Source organism: Amborella trichopoda, chromosome 2 (assembly GCF_054954075.1).
Source record: "Amborella trichopoda isolate Santa Cruz 75 chromosome 2, AtrichopodaSantaCruz75HAP2 v2.0, whole genome shotgun sequence".
NCBI lineage: Eukaryota > Viridiplantae > Streptophyta > Magnoliopsida > Amborellales > Amborellaceae > Amborella > Amborella trichopoda.
The window spans coordinates 235,405-261,430 of record NC_142337.1 but is presented as its reverse complement, the minus strand read 5'-3'; the positions used below and the strand labels follow the sequence as shown (position 1 = coordinate 261,430).

General features: G+C 37.1%; 1 long non-coding RNA gene across 9 annotated transcripts; it reads left to right on the top strand.

The window, feature by feature from the left end:
• The first annotated feature begins 1,007 nt into the window (after positions 1-1,007).
• On the top strand, positions 1,008-25,198 carry LOC110006663 (uncharacterized). Of its 9 annotated transcripts, none has more exons than XR_016048263.1 (4): positions 1,008-1,487; positions 11,445-11,560; positions 24,578-24,657; positions 24,744-25,198. It is a non-coding gene; the product is annotated as an uncharacterized LOC110006663 (long non-coding RNA). The 9 variants fall into 9 exon arrangements; XR_016048242.1 differs by lacking the exon at positions 11,445-11,560 and adding an exon at positions 22,133-23,765 and having other exon boundaries at positions 1,010-1,487; positions 24,503-24,657; XR_016048257.1 differs by having other exon boundaries at positions 1,014-1,487; positions 11,428-11,560; positions 24,542-24,657.
• Positions 25,199-26,026: the final 828 nt, after the last annotated feature.

Here is a 26,026-nt window from a genome sequence, read left to right as displayed (position 1 = left end):
TCTATATCTATTATAGATCCATTAGATTTGAGAAAAATAAATAAATAAGACCGCATAGTTTTTGAAGATCAAAAAATTCGGCCATGTTTTTTTTACTGATATTGAGACCTTACAATTTATTTCCATGTTTTTTTTTTACCGACATTGAAAAATTATGAGACCTTACGATTTATTTCCATGTTTTTTTTTTACTGACATTGAAAAATTATGATTTCTGTGGAAGTTTTCAAACTTTTCTTTAACTCGTCCCACGCCCAGTAAAGGAGGTCGGTTGTATCTTTGCAAGTAATGAAATTTGATCCTTAAGCTTGTCTTCTTGACTCAACAATAAACTTGATCTTCACAAAATAAAAATAAAAATAATAGGATTTGGGATATTTGAAATTCGAATTTACTATGATATCCTAAGTCCCAAATCGACACATAAATAAAGGGTAGTTGACACATAAAAATAAGGGTGATTGGGGTTATTTGCAGAAACTTTGTCAAGGATAGGAGGCGTTGATTCACTGAACGCTAGGATTGAGGATTGGCCTAAAAATATGGGTAAAATTTTATTTTTAATATAAATCATCTATTTCATTTGATTAAATCAAGTATACTTTAAATTAGGCTAGAAATCTAATATATTTATTCGTTAGTAACGAGTGAATATTTATTCATTGCAGTTTAAAATCTACATATGATTAAAAAAACTACAAGTCATGTTTATTGATTATTTATATGAAATTAGTTTACAAAAAGGAAAAATTTATGCTACTCTCCCTCTAAATTAACGTTATTTAAGAAATCCCCCCCTAATCCTGCCAAAATGAAAAGTTTGATTTTACGTCCAAAACTAATAAAAAGACTCAAACATCAACTTCGGCCTTGAAGGTCTAAATTTTAATGTTGATGTTTGTGAAAAAAAAAAAAAACGAACCAAAGGTCAAAAGTTGATGTCTAGAATAATAAGTTGTTAGCCCTCAATTCTCAAGATATGAAGTAGGGTAATTTATAAAAAAAAAAATAAAAAAAAAAATTTCGGCATCCATGAACTCATAACTTTTTGGGACGTAAATTTATCAAAGATTAGCTCGAAACCGTCGTTCATTTGATGGACTTCTCACAAGAGCAAAATGTTTATTTTCAACAAACTAAAAAATTCCCCTTGACCACTTATTTGCTGCCCGTGGGACGACCTTTTCATGTCCATTAAATTTTCGGTATTTGTTTCGTTGTCGCGCTCCAAGTCTGTCAAATCAGTCTTTCAGCCAGAGAGAGAGAGAGAGAGAGAGAGAGAGAGAGAGAGAGAGAGAGAGAGAGATTTATGATTAAAGAGTTTCTAAATATGCTTTTTCCATTCACCGATTCACTTGTGTAGTGGACTAGTGGTGATTCGTTTGTGCAGTGATGCAGAGGTGACAGGGGATTTCATATTTCTTCCACGCGCCATGTCACTGTCGTGAAACTCGTTGAATTGAGAATTTAGTTTCGTCGCTCAAAAGGTAACAATAATTTTTTGTGGAGTATTGCACGTATTTCTTGGATGAATTTATCAGTCAAATGGTGTTACTTGGTTCTATTTGTTTGGGTCAGTAATGGTGTTGATTGCACTTTTAGAAGTTGGAGCTTTCTCAGAGGATTTAAACTGTTGAACCAATGCCGAAACATTACTGAACCCTCCTTTCTATCCGAATGTTCCTCAACATGCTTGTTCTTCTTTTTCACAGTATTAACGGTTTTCTTCGGGTGATTTTTGGATGTGATTGTTTCAGAGGCTTCTGAGATTTGTAGAAAATCTTTGAGCTCCTGTCTTTCGCATGAGCCTTCACAAGTGTGCATGCTTAATTTTAAAATTTAGGTTTTTTAATATGATGGCTTGAGCTTTTCTCAAAGTTCTGGAACCCTAGAGAGGAGAATTCAAATGAAAGGTCCTGATCCTTTGACAAGGAATAATGCTATATCGATTGTACATTCTACTGTCTTGGCACTTTTAAGCAGAAAAAGGCACAACATTTTTATGCAAGTTTGCACATGCGTTTTCTCTGTAGTTGCATGTTTTGGATATTGAGCTCTTGAGAGATTCTCTACTTTGTTATCATTATCGAGAAGAAAGCTCCTCAACAGTGTTCACAGAATATGAATGACACACTTCATACTTCTATATTTTCTATACAATAGACTAACGACTGGATGTCTATGCATCCATCTAAGAAGATCTATGATTTGAACGTGTGCCATCTTGATTTCCATGTTTCATGAGACATGGTCATAAACGTGAGAACTTGTCTTTTTGCTTGTAACCTCCTACGTTCCTTCCATTACAGCATTGAACAAGTTCTTGGATGACAAGCCTAAAGGCTATCTTATTGATGATAGAGTCAGTGTCGATCTTTGATGATAGTAATAGTATTGATGATAGTGATGATATCGATATTCATGATGACTTCGATGCGGAGCTGCTAACTATGACGAATGCACTAACTATGTATAAGATGGTGAAAATAGACAGGTTTTATATGACCCCTCAATTAGAATGAGCAAAAGCAATGTCTCCTTGCATAATATGGAATCTAAACATTCATGATCTGTCTGTGAATGACTCGAATTCTTATCCTTCGGTCTATTAGTGAACCATCTCTCCAGATATTGTGAAAGATGTTCTACTAGAAATATTCTTGTTATTGCTTCATAGATATATATATATATATATATATATATATATATATATATAGAGAGAGAGAGAGAGAGAGAGAGACAGAGAGAGAGAGAGAGAGAGAGAGAGAGAGACTGGGTGGTGTGATGCCCAACATTTTGAACACTTAGATGAAGACTATAGAGAGGAGGTTTGTGGCTTCTCTTGAGTCAAGTTCATTCCCAAGCAACAGATGGGTGGGACCCACAGCGACATGAGGCTTGTGGGAGATTCTCTGTTGGATTTGTCGCCAAAGTATTCTCTTCAATACCACCTCCCATCTCCTCACCGGGGTGGTTGGCTGGTTTGCTACACCCTATTTCCTCCCAAAGTGTTGTGCTTTGGATGGCATGTGAAAATTAATAAGATTCTCATAGATAATTGTCTTCAGCATAGAGACTTCTAATGTTCCAACATTTTCATGTGTCGTGATGCAGAGGAAACTTTGAACCCCTCTTCATCCCTTGTGGTTGCACTAGAGACATTTGGAGATGCCTTTGGGGGCTTTTTGAGTGGTTGCATCTCTCCATAGTGGCAGAACTAGTTAGTGACTGGAGCTCCTCATGTTTCCTCCAAAAATGAAGGATGATGTTTCTCAATTGTTCGATTGCTGTATTAGTTGGAAAAAGACATGAGTCTTTGAAGGTATACATTCACATGCCTCCCAAATGTGTAATCAAATTAGAGACACCCATTGTGTCTTGGGCCTGACCCAACAAGGAATTTCGAGGTTTCTAAATGTAGGGTCTAATCTGGAATTGAAGGGTTGTGATCACTATCTGGGTGCCACATCCATGCCTCTATGCTGAACTTTGATGGGAGTTCTTTGGGCAACCCTGGTCCATCAGGGACTCGGGGGAATGTTCAGGGATCAGTTAGATACCACTCTGTTGGCTTTGTCGACCCTCTGGTATAGAGGATGTGACCGCAGCTGAGGCACTTGTACTTATTGCTGGTCTGAAGGAGTCATATCACTATGTATTGGGTTTTGTAATTGTGGAAATTGATTCACTAAATATGATTAAATCGCCAAAGGTGATGACATGCTCTCTTGGAGGTTGGCTGACTTCATGGAGGAGATCCAAGAATTGAACACAGGTGGTGGTATGATTTCCAACATGTGCTAAAATTTCTTGATAAGATGGCTGAGACCTTTACTCTCAGCCATATCATCTCTCTCTCTCTCTCTCTCTCTCTCTCTCTCTCTCTCTCCCCAATAACTATATGCCTTAGTTTGTATGTTCCAATGTTTAAAGACTTACTCTCAGTGGACTCGCGTGTACTGACTCGCTTTGGATCCTGATGGCTCCTGTGGAAATATCACAATACACATCTGATTCTGCCACTTTTCAGAACTTATAGTGCCTTTTCACCAGCGTTACATACATACTGACATGAGTTTCTTGTCTAGTACGTATCTAAAGAATCTAGTACTCTGACCTAAAAAGCTAGTACAACAAGATACATTCGTACGAAATTATTTTGAATAAAACAATGAGTGAATGTATATATGTATATTATAATTTTTTTTATAAGCGCACATAAAACTAAGCGGTGGAATGGTAGTTGTAGCACTTCCATGCATTAGGTCCTAGGTTTAAACTCTTTAATGTGCTCCACTTAACTTTTTATCTTTTTATATATAATTTCTTTTGTTAGCTCTTCATAATATTCCCATAAAATCTAATTTCTTTGATTACTACATTTAAGCTTAAGTGGCTGAGTGGTAGGCTTTGCTACTCCCTTGTGTGTTCAAGCCTACCATACTTAGATCGTGGTGGATCTCATCAATCTTTTTAACATGTGAGTGTCAACCTATGTCAACATGTGTTGGTGTCGACACGCGCACGTAGCTCATGTTTGGAGTGTCGTGTTGTTGGTGGTATAAGACCAATGGGCTAGAAATGCAATCTTTTAAATTTTTCCATTGTATAAAAACTCAAGGGTTTAAATGCATGAATATCTCAATACAAAACTATAATACATATATTCCACCCTACAAACATGGTTTATACACATTTGAATAATAAAATTCAACCCTAATAGGTCCTTTACAAATCCCTTACTCAAAAATATAATCAAACTCAATACAATATTCAAATATTAACAATGTACATCTCTACAACATATTGCATGACTTGCACTCGCAATTCCTCATTAGATCAAAATTATATGATAATTCCATCTTCATTCTTCATCCACATCATGTATCACAATGTCTCATACACATCATACACTTGATCATAATAATCCAATAAGATTTCAATTCTCATAAATAATAATGCATAGCATTAAAGCTCATTTCGTAAGATTAAAGAACGATCTCAATATTCATATAACATACTCAATTTAACCAATTATGAATCCATTTAATAACTGTAAATACATCAAATTAACATGCAAACATACATGGGGAAACCATAGTTCGAACCCTTTATGCCCGGGCCATGAAAGGTCCTTTTGAGGACTTAATTTTGTCCCATTATCTAAGGTACAGGTGAAAATAATAACTCAAGGAGATCAATCCAATGAGAAGCAAGTGATCACTTATATTTCACTTAATAGGGATCAAATCATGAGAGAGACATGTATCAAAATAACCCTTCAAAGTTCGAGAGAGATACTACACAAAATAAGGAAGTTATGGTGAAACTACACCATGTGGTTCACAAGGGACCACACGAACTTTTCAACATTCAAAAAAGAACTCAAGGGACTATTTCATATGCTCAAATATAATGAAATAAACCTCTCATCAGTTGTATATTCTCAGTAAAAATTCAAGAAAAATAAGATCAAGAAAATCAAGTTGAAACTACTCAATATTATAGAGTAAGCAAGCTAATCTACACATACTATGTGTATGGACTACACTATTGCTTTGAGACTCTTCAAATATTAAGTTTTCATGACCAAAAATGAAGAAATCTACTGTAAATTAAGAATTACAACAAGCTTTGATAATGGAAATGAGGTAGGAATTAAAAATATAAGAAGAAAAATCAATACCTTTATGAAGCAATAGTATGAGTTTGATCACATAAATGAGGGACTACTCCATGGAATGGTTTCAAATGAAAGCTCAAGGAAGAAGATAGTCTCATGGGTGGCCACATTTTTGTCAAAGGGGCTCTCTCTCTTTCTTTGAAGAGAATACTCAAGTTAGGGTTATAATTGATCCCATAAGTTACTTTTATACTTAGCTCATAAAGATGAATTTGATCTGGATCCTTGATGCCATAGATCAATGGCACATGAGAGGCTTTTATCCAAGCCAGTCATCCATATCTTATCACCAAGATCAATGGATGAGTTTTTGACATCCTTCACTCTTTAAAACCTAGGTTTATAGTCATTTTACCTTGAAGCCTTTAGCTCCATGTTTTATTTTCCATTAAGTCCAAATTCATGTTTACACTTATGCCCATGGTTTTTGAATAATTTGTGAGAGTCAATAAAAGACAAGGACTTGGACATAAAGGTAATATGGGACATCCACACATGTGAATAAAATATCTAATGACACCACAAAACACTAAAGTTTCACATGGGTCAAGCCCATAAGGTGGTACCACATAAGATATATCCACATGCTACAAAATCATATGCGGATAATAATATGAATCAAATTAATTTTCAAAATCCCATGACTTCACACATGCCAAAAATGGCACATATGAGCAAAAAAAAAACATCTGATTTAAATCAAACTTAAGTCATAAAAATAGATAACACTTTAAATAACATGTTATAACATAATACCAACAAAAGAATTATTGACAAATAGGTCCCCACATGGATATGATGTCAGCATGTTGTCATCCACGAGTGGGGAGGTGGGGGTGCCACGAGGCATCCCTATGGCCACTTGGGATCCATGTGGCATCCCCATAAGATGTCGTTGTTTGGTATTTATGTCAAACAAACTTGAAAATCACCTTTTTTATTGTTTAAAAAATCTGAAAAATTCTCAAAAAATCCCAAAAATTCTGTAAATGATTTTTCAACACTATTACATAATTTTTCATCAATATAAAATATTTTCTCATCAATTTTAGATTAATTTGGGCCAAAGATAAATGAGATCTCTAGACTTATAACACTAGTCATAGTCTTCCATTGGGTTAACTTGAATGACGTTCCACCGGTGTCTCAAGCCGACCCAATGGACGTATGCTCCATAGTCTATGGCAGGGATACATAATTGGTCATATCAAAGTCGTTGAGTCAGAGCTTCCCGTCATCGGGGGTTCAATGGATTACTGGTGCACCCCTATGGGACATGTTTCTATTCAAATACAGGGGTCCTCTCAAAGCACATGTGCATTAGCACTTCTAAGTCGGATAATAATATAAAAGAGTGGCTTTCTCATACGACTGTAGGTACACATCCCATGAGCCAACCATTCCATACAGGGCAAAGACTCTTTTAAATACTCGGGTTCTATTATTCTCAATTAGATTCTCCAAGCCCTGACTTATCACATCAACTATGAGACATTCTAATCAATATAGTCCTGACTGGGAGGTTACCCTCACACCTTCCCGAGTTCACACTCTCAAAACGTATACCCTCAATGCCTCAAATACTCGGGGTACATGAAAATGGGCTTCAGTGTGCCTAGCACCTAGATTCAGTCTCTCTCTAACTCCCACTGAGCGTAAGACTCTTGGCTTTAAGGCCTTGAAAAGTCACATAGCCAACACGTTTAACACTGCTTTTCACCATAAACTTGGCAGAGTCTTAAATAGTTGATTGAATGGGCTTGCCTGATTTGGCCTCGAGACCCTATCAAGTCTTGATCCAAGTCCAAGTTTTAAAGAACTGTTTGTACCATTAGGTTACAGCTTGACTTGATGCTTACGGTCCTTTCCTAATACAATTTTACTTTGCTATCTCAAGATAAGAAAAAGATAATTACGTAAGGAATTGTCAAGATAAGAAAAGGATAATTACATAAGGAATTGTTGATTATGTGAAGGACTGGAAATTATTGGGCAGGCATGTGTAAGTTATAATTATATTTAATATGTGGAGGAAGAGGGCGAAATGAAATATAATAGTAGGAAAATCCTTTTGTTGTACTCAATTTAATGAAAGGAGCACACATACGATTTATTCACACAAACATATTGTCTTTATACATGTGCATTTGCATCACTTCAGAAGGGTGATTTTTCTTTTTCTCTAATTTGAAATGTTGACCCTTTGGCTAAGAGAACAATCCTATAAATTGGCATCTATATTTGAATTGAAAAATTGAGTACAAAATTTAATTTGAGGGTTTAGTGTTGGGATTTGTGGCTTTTAGAAGCTATGAGAGCATGTAAATAAAATAAACTATATTGGATTATACACTTTAGTGGGAGTACTATTGTTGACTGACCTATTGTTGGGCAGTTTGTGGCCTGGGTCATTTTGAGACCCTTACCCGCATGTGGCACTACCGATGAGGGTTTATAGAGGATCGTTCATTGTTGAGGTTGGAGAGATGCCCATGAATGTTGTTTGTAGGCCAGGAGAGCTGTGTTGTCTCTTGTGTACGAATGTAAGTTTGTGAGAGCGAGGGCCAATTCTTCAATAAAACTTCTGCACGCCATATGCACATGATAACCGCATTTTAGGAAGCAGCCCTATATAGAGGGACATGTGTATATGTACATAGAGAGAGCCCCCTTGCACTATAGTGATATGTGCATTTTGACTTGCTCTTAAGAGGGGAAAATGTAATTCGCATAGTAGGACTATGGTTCCATGTTTATTGGCCAGCTTTGAGCGGCCAATCATGAGCTCCTTCACTTGACTATGGGTCATGGGTGTCGTTGGGTTGGTTTGAGAAGACAATAGTGGATCATAGTTCCTGACACCGGTGGAGTGCCTTGACAATCTTTTGTTTTTTACCTATTTGGTACCAATCCACTTGTAAGTAGTATTTTTGTGTGTTTTAGTTTTTTGTTGTAGAACTCCAAAAATATTGTTTTCAACTTATTTTATGTTTATGTGATTTATAGATCTTTTTTAAAAATTTAAAACTGTTTCTAAATGCATAAAAAATCCTAAAAGGGTGTTTCTATAATTTCAAAAAATGAGAAGAGTATTTTACAAATTGGTTTTAATATAGGTGGGACCCACATGGGTGGTGGTAAGGGCTGAGCTCCCCCCACATGTGGGAGCCATATGGGTGTCACATGGGGCCCACATGGGCCACATGCCCACTTAGTGGGATGCCCCATTTTTTTTCTTTTTTAGGGATTTTATTTTTTGTTGTTTTTGAAAAATATCCTATTTAGTTGAAAATATTTATTTAAAAAATGTTTTGTGAGATTTTGTGGGATCTAAATTATCTTTGACCAAAAATTTAGTATTATTTTTAATTCCTTATTATTCCTTTGTGTGAGAAGGAATTCTAGATAATTCTAAAGATATAGAATTGACTGGTCAAAGTCTAGATATGGTTCAAATCTCATGGGATAATGTTCTTAGATATTCAATCATGATGGTTGATCTTAGAGATGAATGGCTCAGAGTAAATCGTCTCTCATGTCATAGATGACCTCTATAATTTTGGATATTGTTGAATCCAGATTTGATGACATCACCCTGGGGCCTAGATGCTTATATAGAGGGAGGGAACCCCTTCATTCTCTACACATCAATTCTCTCCTCTTTCTCCTTTCCACACCATTCTCTCGCCATCTCTCTCTCTCTAGTCCTTTTCTCTCTCTAGGTGGCATGCCACCCCCGATAAGTGTCTGGGGTGGTATGTTCCTACCAAGAGAGGTATAGAGCACGCCTAGCCCTAGTTAGAGATAGGGGAGGTGCCATCTTGTGGCATGCCTCAAGATAAAAAAAAAAGTTATTTGTGAAACTCTACATGTGACCCTTTGTTGTCAGCCTCCATAAACTTCTGATAAGGGTGGTGTAGAGGTGCTCCCTAGTTTTTCAAATTGGAGGATTCAGCAGGATCTAGAATCAAGTGGGCCATCGTTCAGATGATTGGTGTGGGGTATGCTAAGCCCTAAGGGGGTAACCCTATGCAAAAGTTCAGTAAGTATTTCCTCAGTCTTTTAATTTATTTTTGCTGTTCTATTATTTTTGCTTCCAAAAATTGTTAGTTTATATTCAATTTGACTAAAATTTATTTTTTGCAGTGAGATTTAAAGATCCTAGATTGTAGTAGGTTTATTTTTTATTGTATTGTGGCATATATAAGTAGAATTTCCAGCAATTAATAAAGAAAAGAAAGGAATTTTTTGAATTTATAGCCTGGAATTCTACATGGCCACTCCTTTCATTTAAAACATTGTTGCATTTTTTTGGAGATAGGTTCGCAATCTGGGGCATTTGTTAGAAAGTTCAGTGGTTGTAATATGGTTCTTAGTTTTTTTTCTTTTTTCCCAAAATGAAATCAAAGTTAAAAATGAGTAACCTGTTAATGGCCAAGTTTCATGAAAAAAACAATAATAAACTATGATTAATTGCAATCTCTCCTAGTTTTCTTGGGCTTTAAAATCTAAAATCAGAATCAGGGAAGTTGTTCTGTTTATCCCAGGATTTACTGATTTCTTGTCATAATGGCTACCACTGGACCAGAAAAGTTCTGTTTATCCCAGGATTTTTTGATTTCTTGTTATAATGGGTGCTAGTGGATGTGGCCTGTTGGCACTGCTGCACGTACCAAAGTAGAAATTGCTTGTGAACTGCATGTTTCATTCTGGTGAAAATGCTGAACAAGATGTCTTGTTGCTAGTGCAATGTTTACCATGGCCATCCTCTTGGGACATTAGATTTGGTGATAACTCCAATGCCATGGCTACAAAGATAAGCAAATTACGGCATGAAAATGGACCATCTCCATTATCACTATGTAAGCGTTTGATATTGCATAGTCTCCTCCATTTGTTGCCTTGTTGTATGCCATGCCATTAAATCATTTATCTAGGAAGTGGACAGAGTTGAGATTGGACAAAAGACTGGACAAGGTATCATGCATAATTGAATTATGCATTACTCGTGGGGATACGAAATGCACAAAGGTGGATTATGCTCCCTTAGTGTTGAGAGTCTTGAGCTTGTCTAGTAAGAGTTGTAAAAAGCTTGCTTGTAGTATAACTTGTTTGATCATTTCGTACAGCCTTATTGAAGATATTTGCAGGTTAGCCTTTAGGGAACAAAAGAATGATTCAGGCCATAAGTAATATTAGTTCAATAATCATCATCTGAGCCCTACCCCAACTATTTGGGTTGGCTGCATGAATCCCGTTCCGCCATTCTGCTCATAGGTTTAGGATTCATGACAAGACTTGATAAAATTTTATGCTGACTACCCTATCTAACACAACCCCGCTCCTTTACCCATGCTTGGGACCGGCTTGGGGACAGTCAAGGCAGAGTTATGTAATAATATCAGTTCAATGATGAGATACTATCGGCCTCCAATAGTACTCCCATACTAAAGTGTTTCCAGCAATGACTCTTAACTTTTCATGTTTTGGGTCTGTTTAATTATAATTATTGACACATGTTAGTTTTTGAGAGAGAAGATTAAATGCACATTTAATTATTGAAAAACTAATTGCATGCATAGTTGAACTTGTCAACAATTTTCTTTCATTATGTCCTTCACAACATGTGTAGTTGATTGAAAAATCATCATAATGCCCTTGGTTTTGTCAGCTTCACAATCTGTATACTTGATTGAAAAATGATCATTAAAGGTATCTTCAGTTCTTCATTTAATCATCATTAGTTATGAGAAATGCCCAGTGAAGGTTGTGGGAGCAGGAGAGGAGCAGCTGTAAAGGAAATTTTCTATTAGCGGACTCCTAGGGAGTGCCATGGATGCAATAGTTTTGAGAGCAGCATCACTACCCAAGTATTAGGTATGAAAAGCGTCTTATCACTTGATTGTTCCATTGTTGGATCTTGCAGTGACAATCTTGTGATCACAAGGCAAGACATCACAATACCAAATAGATATGTTGCATGAACTATGATTCTTTAACTTGATATATGTCAATTCTTATTCATATTTAGGTCGAAACTCTAGAACCATGCTTGACGTGCTTGTGCCCGACCATTAATTGACTTAATTCTAAGTTGGACGTACTTTTTTTGTCATATTGACATGGTTATCATGTGGAAATTACATTTGGATTCTGTATAGGACACTTCTAAATTTCAACATTAGTGAGTTAAAAGCGCCGATCTCAGAAATCTAGCTGGTGCCTCGAGGCAAGGTGTGGTTATAGGTGCCTCGTGTAGCATTGGGCGGCCTATAGGTTTCAAGGGGTGGGGGTGTTTCATTCCTTCCCCCCACCTTCTTTTAAACCTAAAACCTTGTGGAATAAAAATAATTAATTTTTTTTAGAGTGGGAACTATTGTATTACAAAGGATGATAATTCAATTGAGTTGTTTTTGGATGTTATTTTCCTTGCAAGGTCAACAGAGTTTGGAAGAGGAGATTTTGGATAATCGAAAGCTCAAGAATGATCCAAAATATTGAGGATCAAAGATCAACAAGAAATGTTAGTTATTTGGGAGAAAATTCTTTGTATTCGAGACAATATCAGAAACTTGGCTTCAGCTCAAGACTCGGCCCTTGCCCTTTCCGAGTGATTTGGGAGAGTCTGAGTAGACCTGTTTGAATCCACAAAGGGCTTGGGAAAATAAAAAAAAGTGGAAAAATCCAAAAATCGGAAAATATAAATAATTGAAAAATTATGGAATCAAGAAAATTAGAAGAATAATGGAAACATGCCCATTAATTTTGACAAAACATGCCCATTAATTTTACACTGAAGATTAACGAATAGTAGATTCCTTTTACACAATGTCTCTGAAATATAAGCTCATAGGGGGATCCTATGTCTCACCCACCTAGGCTCTTTTGCTTAGCACCGTGGTTGTGTTGTTGGCTACTCTGATCACCACCTAGGCTCTGCTGTCCAATGCCTTGTCTCTATAACCCACTACCTCGGGCCTCCTCTGTAGTGGAGCTTGCACCATCTTGCCCTACAACTCCCTCTACTTGTGGCTCCTACAGACCTCCTAGTTATTCCCCTCCTCTTCTTGGTCGTTTGGCTCGTTTGCTACCTCTTCTCCAAAGAGCCTCTTGTTGATGGTTGGTTCCTCTTGTTCCACTAGCCATTCATCTGATGGATCCTCATTAAAGTTGTAGTGGAGGTTAATTGGATTGTAAGCACTGACCTTCCTCCTTAGCTGCCTCTTGCTCAAGTTCAGATTATAATGCACCTCAGTGCATTGAGCTTTTTCCTCATTGGAGCATGGATCCACTAGAGTGTACTCTAGTTTCTCTTACACCCTATGGTAGAACAAGTTTGACTCAGGACTTTGATTGCATTCTTTTTTAGGTGGGAAGTATTAAGTGCCACATATTACTGAAAGGAAATAAGAAAAATTAGTCAATTAGAATTTACAAGTACATTAAAACATACTACTTATGTTAGGGAATATGACCTGTGAAGTTTGAAAGCTAACTTGAATCCAATTCTTACCCAAAAAAAACTTGAATCCAATTGTCCTCAAGTCTTTCTAGTCATATTGCTTCCAACATAACCTTGAGCATCAATAGAGAGGAAGCTAAAAAAACAAATTCCGCATTCTCAATTTACATATTAGAACAAACTAAACAACATTACATAACTCTGCTTTGACTATCCCCAAACCGGTCCCAAGCCCGAGTAAAGGAGGACGGTTGTGTTAGGTAGGGAAGCCAGTATAAAACTTTGTCAAATATTGTTATGAATCCTGAACCTATGAGCAGAATGGCGAGATAGGATTCATATAGCCGAGCCAAATAGTTGGGATAAGGCTTAGATGATGATGATGATGTACAAACTAAACGACATCAGTATTTCCCAACTTAAAATTTTTTACAAGATTTTACCTCTCTCATGGCTAGAATTTGGGTCTTCTTGTTAGGTTCCATTTTTTTGATATATTATTTCAACCCTCCATGATCTCAGGTGTTTGTTTTTATAGTGATTTGTGCACTTCAATGGGAGTGTATTGTGGCTGACTGACCTAGGGTTGGGCAGTCTATGGCCGGGTCATGTCCAAAACCCTTACCCTGGGCATATGATATAACCGTCGAGGGAGATGCCCAGGGACATTGTTTGTTAGGCTAGGAGAGTTGTGTTGTCTCCTGTGGGCAGAGGAATGACCTATGTGAGCGATGACCAAATCCTCAACAAACTTCTGCACGGCATGTACATATGACAACCTCATTTTTGGGGAGCAACCCTATGTAGAGGGAGATGTGTACGTGTGCATAGAGAGAACACCCTCTTACACTATGAGTGGATTTGACTTGCTCTTAGGAGGGGAATTTGTAGTCAGTATACTGGGGCTGTGTTTCCACTGTTTATGGCTAACTTTGATGACCAATCATAAGTCTCGCACTTGACTGTGCGTAATGGGTCCCATTGGGTTAGTTTGGTAAGACATAGTGGATCATAGATTCTGGCAGAGGTGGAGTGCCTTGATAGTCACTTGTTTTTTACCCATTAGGTACCTGTCCACTTTTAAGCTGTATTTATATGTGTTTTATATTTTTATGAAACTCCAAAAATATTATTTTCAACTTAAAATATGTTTTTATGAATTTTTGGGAATTTTTAGAATTTTAAAAACGAATTTTAAATGTCGAAAAACCCTAAAAGGGTATTTCTGTAATTTGTGAAATTGTGTGTGGGACTCACGTGGGGGGTTAAGGACCCTGGTCCACACGTGTGGGACCCACATTAGGGCATCCCATGGAGCCAACTAGGGCTCACTACGCCCACTTTATGTGCCTTTTGTTTCAAAATAATAATAATCATGTTTTCGTTATAAATCAATGAGTTCATTGATTATTTTGAGGTTGAAGAGATGTCAAAGGGGCTTATTACTTCCCAAACACATTCTCTTAGCTTAGTGTGATTTTCTTGTTATCTAGAATATTTGACCAAGTCATAGTTTAATTAGAGGTCCTAATTATCTGCTTGTTAGATAATAACATTCCTAGTTTATCTTGGATTGTTGAGATTTGACTAATCAAAGTAATAGATGGATTAAAAGTGGATATAGGTTAAATCTCAGGCGATAAGGTTCATACCTATTCACTCTAGATCAATGATAGCTCATTTTGGAGATGAATGGTGTAGATTAAAGTTCTCTCTCACCTCACCGATCACTTAAAGAATTCTAGATCAAATTGAACTCCTAATTTGATTGGGAAACCATAGGCCCAAGTGGTCTATAAATAGGAGGGCTCTTCCCCTCATTCTACACATCTCTGTTCTTGCTCCTTTCTCTCTTCTCCACGCCCCTCTCTAAAATTCTCTCTCATCTCTCTTCTCCATGCCCCTCTCTAAATCTCTCTCATCTCTCTCTCTTCTCCACGCCTCTCTCTAAACTTTTCTCTCATCTCTCTCTCTTGAGTCCTCTCTAGTTCTCTCTCACTCATAAGGCCACGCCACCCTCCCTAAGTGCCTACGGTGGCACGCCCAAATCTTGAAGAGAGAAAGAGAAGGGCACGCCCAGCCTGAGGCTTAGGGTTTTTGCCTATGTGGCCTGCCATAGTTTTTAGAGGGTCTTCTCAGTGAAACCCTAGTTGCACTCTAGCCCCAAATAAAATTTAGTAAGGGTGTCCCAGAGTTGCTTCCAAAATTCAGATTTGGGAGTTCAACATGGTCCGAAATTTAAATGCGTCTTTAGTCAGGTGATCGAGTGTGGGATGTGCTAAAAGCCCTAGAGGGGTAACCTTAGGCAAAAGCCAGTAAGTCTTCCTTTACTTATCTAGCTTTTATTTGCTGTTGTTTTTGTCTTCTTTTTTATTCATAAAGTCACAGTATTCTGTTAAGTTGAATAAAATTTTTATTTTGGTAGGAAGTTTATAATGATCCTAGATTGTCGTAGGCTGAATTTATTGTATTTGTGGCACATGTAAGTAGAATTTCCAGCAATTAATAAAAGAAAAGAAAGTAAATCTTTTTAATTTATAGCCTAGAGTTCTACATAGCCACCTTTCAGTGTTGGCTTTGATCCGGTTAATAATGATAAGCTGGGTTGAGCAAGAAGCCTTAATACATTGATAGTATAAACATATCGATCAATACAAATCACAAATTAATATTGATAAGTAAAATGACATTGGTATTTAAAGTTACCTATTGCATGGTTAGGTGGTGCAATTAGGTTAGCCCAGTTCTTATTGATGATCTCTTAGACCTTATCTCAGAATTTGCAATTGGCGTGTATGACCTTCTTTGCTTGGTCTAGAGCCTCATAAAGGTATCCTATGGCAGGCTTAACAATTGCATCAACCATCTTCAATACCACAATTGAAGTAGTGTAGTGGCCTGAACAACCTCATTGAATCTATCCCAAAATCTTTAACTGTTAATAATATATTGAATGTCTCTTCCAGCTGGACACCTCACAAGAGATGAAGAAACCCCCCCCCTAATGCCACCATCTGCCTCCTATCCTCATTGCTGCCTCATGATTGACTATAGTGTCAATTATGAAGTGGCAAATCTCGTAAGGGGAAGCCCAATGAGCTATTGATCACATTTGTCTCATTAGGCTTATGATGGTATATAAATTTTGTGACCCTCTTCCCTTTTTAGCATAAGCCCTTGCCTTCCTCAACTCACTTATGACATCTTACATGAGATTTGTTGGGTTTTTGTGGCCATTAAAGGCCTTATGAGAGCATGTAATCAATTTTTGATATAGTGGAACAAAGAATTGCAGTGGGAGTATGGTCCGGAGGGACCGAGGTTGGCAATATTGTTTGCCAAGACACTGACTAGGCTTGACGAACTAGGCCAGTTGAGTATGAATATCCTAAATACCTGAGCATAGAGTACAACTGAGAAGGGTTAGTAAGGTTATCTCTTGACGAGGTCAGAGTTGCCTGGAGTAGTGAGCCAAGGGACTGTGAGACCCTTATGTGTGATTGGTGGGCCTGAAGGGACGAGGGCCAAAGCCTCATTTTATACCATCACATGGCATGTGCACAAGTAGCCCTATGGGGAAGCAAAGCACCATCGAGGGTGATGCGTGTACATGTACAAGAGATGACCCCCCATATATGTTATGTGTGTGCACAGGTCTGTGTGACCTAGGACTTGTCCCTAGGGTAGAACCTGTAATCCATAGACTAGGATTGTGTCCCTTCACCTATTGGCTGACTTTGGTAGCGCAATCATGAATCGATGTGATGGACTGTGGGTCATGGGAATTACTGGGTCAGTTTGAGCAAGTAGGTGTGGATTATAATCTCGCATAGAAGATGGAGTGCTTTAGTGATTTTGCTATTTCCTTAACATAGATGAATCCAAATGCCATCAAATTAATTTAGAATTAATTAATTTGACCTTAAATGATGTTTAAATTAATAAAATGAGTCTTTAGAAGTCTTTGGGTAATTTATTTTCTCAAAATGGATTTTAAATAATCTAAAACTGAATTTGTAGTATTGAATAAATCATAGAGAAAAATAAAATAGCAATCACTTTCTAAAAGCCATAACATTATAAAAAACCTAATAGTACAATTAGTAACATTACAACCATAATAAAGTTTCTTTGTGTTAAAGAAAATTGAAAAACAATCTAACTGATATATTTTTGACAGGATACAACAAAAAATGAAAGAAATTGCGGTAACAACACAAACATTACTAGATTGAATTATAATAGTAAAGATTAAATTATTGATTTAAATAGAAAATTAATTTTTACCAAAATTTGAGGCCGATTTTCTGGTCTTTGTGCTTGGGGCAAATCAAAGCTTCAAATCCTTGCCTAATCTTCCTTATGGAGTCCCAAGAAAAACCCCCAAACCAATTTTGTGATTTGACTTCGGATCTAGGAGGTCTAAGCCTTTGAAAATTTAAGATAAATAGTAATTTCAAAATTCATAACAATATAATCCTTTTTTTTTTGTGTGGAAGAAATAGCCTATGGTTGGATCAAGAATACAAAAGTAGCCTACAGTTGGATCAAGAATACAAAGTTAGGCCTAGGGTTTGTTTTTCATTAAAGATCGACCATCTATTTCGAAGAAATAAAAAAAAATTCAAAATTAGCAAAAAATTCACTCAATTATTTGATCTACAAAATCCATGAAATCTAGTGGACCTTTGTTGAATTTGAGAAAGAAAAGAGGTGGGGTTTTGTTGGTTCGAGGTGGGGGGGGGGGGGGGGGAGGTGGGTGTGCTGGTTTGAGGGGTTTGCCTCCCTTTTGTTTTCAGTTTTAGTTTACAATACTCAAGCGAGCACTATAGCTATTCTACTAACTATTGTAGAAATCGTGTGAGTCTAGCTCAAGATCTTGATGCAGGAAAATAGAGAAAAATAGATAAAACCGTTCAATAAACCATCAAAATAGGCCAGATTTGAGTGGATATTGGCTTTCCTTGCTAAAAACAAGTGACCCCAAAACCCTAAATAGGGCTTGTTACTATTCACAACCTGTTTCTGTTGTTCACACCCCAAAAATTTTAGAAACCCTAACAATTCAATCCCTTTTATGATATTGTAATGAAGAAAGACCGAAAGTACCCCCTCTTAAGTTAAAACATTATAAAAAATACCACATAAGTTCCTTCACTTAAAAGAAAGGAAACTTGTTTCATGCGGCGGGGACAGCATTTCTACATTTGCGGTCCCGAAGGTATAAAGCTTCCATCTTAAAGATTGATGCAAATAGGTGGTCCATCTAAAAATCATTGAAACTAATGATCCAAATGTTTTCTGATTGAATTATTATTTTTTATTTTCAAATTTTATTTATTTATTGATATTCATGATCTCCATGTTAGAGATTACATGTCCTTCGAAATTAGGTAAAGAAATCCATCTCAAAAGTAGATTTTTACGAGGGGACTCACTTCTACATGAACTCATAGCAACTGTGTCCTAAAAGAAAATATGTAATGACACTTTTTACCCTACTAAAACAAGTAATTCTATAAGTATTCTAACCACTTCTCTAAACATCTCCTAAAATCCTAAAAATATAAAAATCCTAGAATCCTAGAAAAACTTAAGAACCCTAAAAAAAATAACCCTAGAAAATTCTAAATATACATCCTTATAATTCAATAAGAAAAATTCAAAAATAAGAGGCAGCTTGTCTTGCATCAAATCTCTACATTACTCAAGTGAGTTTGTACAGTACTCACTCGAGTATTCTATAGGTGGCCCATTGCGGATTTTGACACAAACTCGTTGTGACACCCTACCGAGGCCTAGTAACTTGGCCGAGTCTGAGTCGACTCTGCCATTTTCGCAAACATTTATATTTTGAGATATCTTGAGATTTCTTTTGCATCATGTAAGAGTAGGGATCCAACTTGAAAATATGTTTTTACTTGCTTAAAAATGACTTAAACAAAGCTTATTGTACCTATTGCAACCAAAATACATATGGGATAATTAATAGGTTTAAAAACCACCTTGTCAGTATAAGAGGGTGTTTTCGAAGTAATGATAGACTTAAAAACCACCTTGTCGGTATTAGGGGGGTGTTGCCACAATGAAGAAAGTCCTGACAGATTTTAGGAAAGATATCAATGAATATTTGGACGTCATAAAGTAGTTGGCAGCAAAGGAGGCAATGTTGGTGGAGTTGAAGGATGGGGTTAACGTGTTGGTGATGAGGAAGATGGCGAACAAGGTGAGACTGAAGTGGGTTCTTGTGAAGGTAGTAAGAGAGTGCTGATTGGGTCTAAGAAGCCTTGTATGAAGTGGCCCATGGATGTTTTTTCCTTCCATCCATGAGGCTGCAGTAAATGATAAGGGGGAGTGGAGGGAAGCAAACCACCATTGAAACATGTTTAAAAAGAACCACGAGTGTTAGTGTCTTCAGTATCTAAAGTGTCTAGTTCTTCATTGAAAACAATAGATATGGCATGACATGACAAAAACTATGTTATATTGTATACTATGTTTACACTTTTACATAGCCGACCCAGATTAGTTGGGAAAAGGCTTTAACGATGATGTTTACACTTTTACATAACTCTGCGATGTCATGGTAGGGCTTACTTCAAGTACTAAGGTCCATGTAGCTTTTATATTAAATAATTCTTGTTAGCATATAATAATAAACAATTTGCCTATGAAACACACGCATTGGAGTTCATAGGGGCAGACCTCGCTGCCTCCCCACAAGAGGTCTAGAGTTTCAAACCTTAGAAGGCCTTACTATTATAACTTTTTAATGGGATGGTATAGCATCCATATGATGTGGACACTAAAAAGGTGCACAAGCACCCTCCGGTGGTTCAGATTAGAAAGAAAGATAATGGACGGTTATGATTGTTAGGGTGACAAAATCCTTATCCAACACATTGTTAAATACATATATTATCTGCAGAGATGTATTTATATGCACACACACATGAAAGAAACATATTCATATATGGATATATATCATGTGTATAAATATTGTACATTTAGGTGTATATTTATGGGATTGTATACTATCAGACCATTTGCCATTGTTACAAGGTCACAATCACTCCTAGTCATTAGATGTCAAATTGGATGGTTTGGGGTATGTCATAAAGTTTGAGAATATTTTTTTTAACTTTGAGTCTAATCAATGACAAGCTTACAGCTGCCTAATTTAAATTGTGGACATAAGTGATTGTGACCTTCTTGTACAAAAAGTTAATATTCTCTTTGTATACTTTTCCTATATTTATATGTATATTTAAATATATACAAGATGAGGGAGCCTCAAGATTGAGGCACCCGCCTAGGTTGCCATCCTCCGCTGGCCACCTTGGTGCCGCTCAACAGTTTCTTATGCATTAATTGAGATGGGGGCTTTAGTAAAGTTTTGAAGGTCAGAAATACATTACCAACAACTTGCAAAAAAAAAAAAACCAAAAAAAAAAGGTGAAGAAAAAGAAGAAAAAAAGAAAGTTCTGAAGGTCATAATCAACCCGTATACTAATTAGATTATTTTTTGCAATATGATTTTACTTTCTAGTGTACCATCGATGTTGTATTTGATTATATGTCCTCTCTTTTGACTCCACATTGTTTCTATCTATGTTTCTTGGATCATGTTTCTTGGTTTGATTTATTGTATTGAGACTTGTGATCCTTAATGCTTGAACACCTGCAATGCCCCAGTTTGTCTCACTTTCAAAAGGGTTCCTTGTTGAGATGATTGGATGTTTCATTCTCGCTGATCTTCTCCAGTCAATCCATTGAACTGGAAGTCAATATAAGGATCCTTGTCACATGCAACATCGATAGTTAGGATGTGATAGACAAACACATATTGACCGTGATTTGATAATTTTAGCCCTGGTTATGCATCGAGACACTTGTTCCTGAACCTGGACCGTCATTTTTGCGATAGAATTGATGCGATTGTTTTGATGAACTGGAAGGCCCAACAATAAGTGGGTAACTAATGAAATAGAGATTTTTTCCTGGTTAAGACCTGTGTATTATGTGTGCTTGGTTTTGTTTATGTATTTGATATATTTTTGTAATTATTTAGGTCATTGCATTTATATTTAATTGCATGTATAGGGTGGTAAAACTTTGGCAATATTTTTGTGGCAAAAAGTTTTTGTGCTTGGGACCTCATGTATTCTCTTTTGTTGTTGTTGGGACCACCCTAGGCACAGATATCTGTATATGCTTGACGTACTTTTGTTCACATGCCATGAGACTGATATTTATAATGGATACTTCTAGGATACTGGTAAATATACAATTGCTAAAACTATACTAGAGAATTCTCTGAATAAAATATAAAATCATGTATCAATTGTCAAATGCATGTATTTAGGCTGGGTTTGGGAAGAGCTTTTTATTACATAAAAATGCAATAGAAATAAGAGTTCTGAGGAAGGAAGAGCCTTGTATTGGATTAAAATGTGATATAGCTAAGGGTTGTATAGTGCTCAATGGGTAGGTGTTGGCTAGGTTCCCAACACCATAACACAATTGAGCTGATATTTAAACTGCTGTTCCATCCCCCATTAATAGATATCGAGAGAGCTTTCTATTATAGAGTTCCACACTCATCACATTAGATTTCTGCGCATGGACCATATGCAGTCTACTGACTAATGAAGTTTAATGTATTATATAGGCTGTAATTAATGCATACATCTAAGGCCTGTTTGGATGACGGCTAAATTGATGTCGATTTGACTCTTATCTAAAATTACTATACAGCCTATATTCTGGATAATATTATTTTATTAGCTCTTTGGAATGTGCCTCGTATTATGTATATTCGATGATATTTTTCGCTAAAGAGTCTCAGAAAATTGCTTTGAATAGAGTAAAAGCAGTTTTTCAAAAGGGCAAATTTATTCGCAAAACTGCCTATATTCTGATAACTTTATGATGGACACAGCCAAACATCAGACAATTAATTATAAAGATTAATTTTATTGAAACAGTTAATTATCGGTGATAATGGGTACATCAAAACGGACCCCATGAGCTATAGCATGTATTTATTGAAAATCTGTATCCTAGATTATGGGAGCGTATACAGGTATTTTCACTATCCATGTCCTTATCTTTATCTGTATCTTGGCATCTTCTTCCTAGCCTACTTTGGCCACTTGTATTTCTGGTTGGACCAATAAACTTTCTGGAAGGATTAGATTATAAGAATTCTTCTAAAAGGAAATCCTGAAGAACTATAATTACACCACAATGGTACATTCAGCATGTTTTTTCAAGGCGAGGCTGACTGATTCCAAGAATTTGACACTCCTACACGACAGAAGACTGACCATTTAAGAAAGTGATTTTGAGCTCCTTTTGAATTTGAATGCGCATATGTGCTTAGTTGCAGGATTCCATTTGATCATCGCCAAACTAGACAGTACTCACACGATGGTGATGGTTAGTCTCTTTGTTCATGTGCCTGGCATTTCCCATGCTATGTCTGTTCGACCTATTTTCAGATGGATATGTTCGAAGTGATATTGTGGTCTCATAACATTCTAACATTAACTGCATATTTCTGTGCTTGTGTAGATTCTAAATTCAATGAGATCTACTTGTTAATATTGCATCTTTTTGGACAAATCACGTGAGTTTTGGAACAACCCAAAAAAAAAAAATGTATCCAAGTCTTGTGAAGAGCTGGAATATAGAGCCGTGGTAGTATCCTTTCGTGAAATCATTTGGTTTCAGGCTCTATTAAATGACATTAGGGTTCTGATAGTAGGATCTAATCTTCTTGATGGAGTAAACGTTGTGCCAACAAACTATCTACCAATTAGGCTACTTGATGGCATCATTGGTCTACCTTGCATCAAGAGGCTAGTTTACTTGTTATGTACTCTTCACACGAGTACGTCAACCAAACAAGTCAACACTTGTTTACCATGAGATGCATAACCACTTTATTAAGTTGTTGCTTGTATCATTTGGTAGGCAAATTGAGAGTGGTTCATGGGTGTTGTGATACATTTACTGTGTGGTTGTATTTCTATAAGCATTCAGGATATTTATGTTATTATCCTCATTGAACGTTTTAGTCTCATTCTGAAGTCTTGTAAATTAAGGAACCCCCGTTATGATGAGTAACAATTGATTGTCCTCTCAGACAGATTACTCTCTCAGACACAGTACTTGCAATAGTCTCCCTTAACTGTAAACACCAATGGAATGCCATTGAGACAAGGATAGGATCCAGCAAAACCACTATTTTACATCAGGAATTTACATGTGACATTAGTTTGGGGGATGGGAAAAATAGCCAAACAAGATCTTCCAAAAATCATTAGTCTCCTCCTTAGAGTGAACATGAGAAGGATCAACCTTGTAATGTCCATCCGCTAAAGTAAAATTTCAAGATGTAATGTGTAGGAGTTCGGCAACCCTCGTGATGGTCAATGTAGCTTGGAAAAAAATACACGGGAGACAACGCCTTTATTCTTACCACGACTGGAGCCCACATGGGCATAACACAAGCAGCCAATGGAGCTCAAAGGACATGACGTTTTGGTGCTAAGTGATGTGAGATATCACCCGTGACAATCTGTGACATTCAAGAAAGATACAATCTGTGACACTGTATCCTTTCCAGAAATTCCCAAGTATTGGAACATAACACGTTTCCATTAGGGGTATTTTTTTTGTCCATTTTTGGCAGTTGCATTTGGTGCAAGTTTGTGACATGGACATTAATATTTTTGTTAGATAGCATGTTTTCGTGAATTGGGTAGTTGGATCATTTTGACAAGTTTCATTGGCTTGTGCACCCGTCTTCTTTTTCCATTTCTTTGGTACCTGTCAAAAAGTAAAAGAGAACCGAAAACGAATTGTAGAAACCTGCTAATGACCAAAGCGTGCCCTGTAATTAAAACAAGTTTATAGAAAGGATAATGCTTAGATAGGTTCCTGTACCGCTTCTACACTGTCATGTTTTCCAGGAATATTACGGTTGAATATTCCCTAAGTACACGCATATTACAAACACAACTCAGGAGCTGGACTCTGTATCTTTTTGGGAAATCCTGGGTTCCAGCTCTTTGCTCCAACCATTTCTTTCATGTTATTATTGTTTTTGTTATTTTCTCCTGTGATAGGATTGCTTTCTCCTTTTGTTTTTCTTTCGCCACCAATATGCATTAGAGATTCCTAGACGACAGTTGGAACAATTTAATCATTTAACAATGTGCCTAAATAATCTATGATGGGGTTGAAAATAGCTGGATCAGGACCAATTGATCTATGGGTGGGCATTCAGGAACTGAAATAATCAGGTTGATTATTCCTGATTTCCAATGTTTTCCATGATTTTTCTTTAGTCCGAGTGCTGAGCCTCCTTTTTTACTGATTGCACTCAGTATGCATCCTATTGACACTGCTGTTGGATCCCCAAGGCTGTGATTTGTATGTGTTCGTTTGAGGATTTCCTAGGACATGGGTTTGGAGACTTAGATGGCAATGCAGACAAGCCCATGTGAGTTGATTTACAACTGTTTATGTGCATATGTATTGAGTCATGTTAGACTTAATGTGTGCTAACATATGTTCTATATGGCTCAGGCAGGCATCATGTGTGAGTCTTGATATCCTCTAACATGTGTGCTGCACACCTCAGGCAGGTTGTCCATGTTCATGTCTGCATCATTATCATGAGTACAGATGTCACTATTCAATGCCGGCATTCAGAGGGGATGCCTGTGAGCATAATTGGGTGGGTGTGCACAATCCAAATTATTACAGGTTGGGATGGCGACCTCCTAGACTTGTGGGCAATCTATTCCTTGATATGTGAAGAATGCAAATGTTTATGGTATTTGACTCATGCTTTCTTTTCTCTTTCTCTCTCTCTCTCTCTCTCTCTTATGACTTGTTTAACACATGGTGAAATTGAAAGAATATGCCTATGGATCATTACATTTGTGGTGAGATACACTTTTATGGAAAGTCATGTGCATTGTCTCAGAAAGTGAAACCTATACAAACTTAACCAAGTAGTGCCACGTGGATTCCCTGTTGGAAATCTTGCTTTTTGTGAGATAGGTTCTATATGCATATGCATATGCATGCAGCCATATATACAATAAATGGTGTGTATTTGTGTGGCATTATTATGAGTAAAAATATGGGTGGGCATATGATGAGTCACTGCATGATGAGGCATGCAGTGATGTCAGGATGTCTGCTAGTGGGAAGCGGGTAGCAAGGGGGATGACATGGATTTGCAGAAGCTAATGCGAGAGGACCACATAGCAACCTCACCTCTCCCTCAATTGGGGGATGCCCAAAAGTGCCCACTAATTTTATTGATTGACCCACGTCATCCCCTCTCTCCACGTCCTCAAGAGTGATTGGAACCCCCTCACCTTCTTTCGCAACCCAGCCTCCTCTCTCTCTCTATCTTTATCTTGATCGACCACATTCTCTACCGCTCTCCTCTCCAATTTAACACCTGACCTGTCCGTGCCTGACTTGAGAGAATATTCCATCTCTCTCTCTCTCTATATATAGCATCATCTGCAGTTCGTTGTTGGAAAGATGAATGGGTTCTGTTCGCTTGCTCAGGACAGACACTAAGATAAACCGGTTTGTAGTTGTAGACTTGCAGCATAGGATGCCCCACTTCAAGCCATCTGAACTGTTGGCTTTGATTGATGAGCCCACCATCTGTCAGCTCTCTAGTGCCTCGCATTATGCATGGCGTGTGCAGGGGAGCAAACTGTGTACATTTGAACTAACCCTAGACACTGGTTTTGCAGTCAAGAAGCTTCATTTTTGGTACACATCATGCTCCAACAAATGCAAGTAGTACATATGTCGACTTTTTAAGATGTCAATTGAGGGCG